This window comes from Marmota marmota, unplaced genomic scaffold, assembly GCF_001458135.2.
Source record: "Marmota marmota marmota unplaced genomic scaffold, marMar, whole genome shotgun sequence".
Taxonomy (NCBI): Eukaryota; Metazoa; Chordata; class Mammalia; order Rodentia; family Sciuridae; genus Marmota; species Marmota marmota.
The window spans coordinates 52,168,259-52,170,597 of record NW_026000026.1 but is presented as its reverse complement, the minus strand read 5'-3'; the positions used below and the strand labels follow the sequence as shown (position 1 = coordinate 52,170,597).

At 35.8% G+C, this 2,339-nt stretch overlaps 1 long non-coding RNA gene across 1 annotated transcript; it reads right to left on the bottom strand.

Annotated features, from left to right (window-relative positions):
* Positions 1-362: 362 nt before the first annotated feature.
* LOC107135379 lies at positions 363-1,135 on the bottom strand. Its single transcript, XR_001502559.2, has 2 exons — positions 800-1,135; positions 363-553 (listed from the first exon to the last, which is right to left on the bottom strand). It is a non-coding gene; the product is annotated as an uncharacterized LOC107135379 (long non-coding RNA).
* Between the last annotated feature and the right edge of the window lie 1,204 nt (positions 1,136-2,339).

The window sequence follows — 2,339 nt, the reverse complement described above, 5'->3', positions numbered from 1 at the left end:
ATGACTTGGGCCACTGTTTTGATGTCTTGTATTTGTGTCTCAGTACACCAGCCAAATGTTCCTCTCAAAACAGTGTCCTATTTGCTCTTAAATATATTTTATTACTGAGACATTTATATTAAGAACACCATATCAAATCCCTTTTTTGCTTTTTCATTTTTCCTGTGGATGAGGACACCTGGATGGCTCATCTTATGAAGAACAGTCCTCACCAGACAAAAAATTTGTATGCAGCTTAATCTTGGGGTTCCCAGACTTTAGGGATATGAAAATTTTTTTCTTAAAAATTTTTTTTCTTAAAAAGAATCATCAACATACACTAGAAAGCTATGCACTTCGATGTACTATAAAGTAACGAATGGTAAAGTTTTTAGTCTGTTTTATTAGTCATAGAGGATAATAACTCTCTAATACACATGAAAGGACAAATTAATATGATTAGCCCCATAACTTTCCTAATTCTAAAAGTAGAAAACACTTAATTTTAGTCAGAAATTTTGACACGAATTTCCTTCCAGTTTAGATGCAACTGTCTAACTTCCTTCTGGATGACCTAGAAAGAATGAAAAATAGTTGGCTAATGCACCGATTCCATAAATTAAGAAGCAAAAGCAGTTGGGTAAATATCAATGACTCAGAATCCCCCTCCCTCTTTAAAAAATCTTTTACACTAACAACTAAAAAAAAAAAAATCAGGTTTTTATACCTTAAACAGGCTTCTTGAAATAGATTTGAAAACAAGAGCCTGTGGCTGGAGGGAGCCCGTTTCACCAGTGCTGTTACCACAGTCTCGGCTTACCAGGAATGCTGGAGGGATGACGAACATGATTGACAGAGCCAGGCTTAACTTGGTGTGAAGGCGGAGGGCTCCAGGCCGATGAAACACCTCTGGAAATGTGCCCAAAGGAAACTCAGAACCGCATGGGTACGCTTTCATGCCAAAGACTTTCTGGAATGGGTCCAAAAACATCTCCTGTAAGAGGAAATGAAAGAGGAAATAACTTGTTATTCCAAAGGGGTGAGAGGGTTGGGGGTGAGAGTTGAAAGAAGGGTTGAAAAGAGAGAAAAAGAACTGAGCTGTGAAGGTGAGGATATGCCAAGGAGGGGAAGTGAGCAGTTGGAGTTAGAAATGTGAATAGGCTCCCAAAGATAAGGAGGAAGTGGGACTGTTTGGAAGGTAAACACACCATAATGGAAAGGGCAGCCTTGCCAAGAAAAACAACATCAACATAATTAAAGGAAAAGGCTAACATAAATGTGAGGAAAAAGAGAAAATGCTGAACAGGTCTTAAATATAAGAACATTCCAACTCAGCATTTCATCATGGACAACATAAACAGGAAAAGGAAGAAAGGCATTCTGCAGCTCTGCACACCCATATTCCACCCTGTGGTATCTGAGTGATCAGTCAGTTTTCTGTTGACTCAGGTATAGTGGATGTACAGGGTGGGGTTAGAATTATAACCCCAATTGTTTATCTCTCTGGGTCTGGTATGCTTTGTATATTTGTCAGAAGGCCACGACACCAGGACACTTTATTTCCTGAATTGTGTTATTTTGCAGCACTAATGTCAGTAATTTAGCAAGCTATAAAACCAAGTAATGTACCTCTTTTATATATAAGATTTCCTTGAGCTCTTTTCATACTGATGGAGTGTTAGAGAAACAAAGTTAAAAGATGACCAAGCTTATTGCTAAGTATTACAGCAACCACACACAGCAGCACCCCATTCTGTTCTCTAAGCAGTTCATGTCAAACTCTGATGCGCTCTCTTTTATTTCTTCAGAATTCTACACCTTCTTCCTAGAATAAAATTGCTCATAAGACTGGAATCTTCCCCAGGGAAAAGGGAGTTATAAATACCATAGACAAATAAAAATAACGTCTACTTTTTAGTACATGTCTTTTACTTAATCTTCTAAATTAGTAAATGAAAGCAATGTTGGGGTCTCTAAATTATCACCAAATTATGTTTATATATAACTTTATTTATTATAAAAGAAAGTCAGAAAATGTATTTTCCTATGTAATGAAATTTACCAATCTAATTTTTCTTTAATGTTTTTCCTTAATAAAACCCTACTGAAGGTTGTTTTGTGTATATCTAGATTTTTAATTGTAGGTATATATCACTCCAAAAAAGTGCATCAATATATAAAGTCTTAGAAAGGGTATGTGACTAATCAAACCCTTGATTGCTTTATTTCCTCTTTTTGATAAGTCTAATTTCATTTTGCCTTTTAAAAATATTTTCATTAGTCATTTGCTGGAACAGAGCTTTGTTTTCATGGCAGTTTATAAAATCATAAAAGCTTGACATATTTCTCTTTTGCTAGAG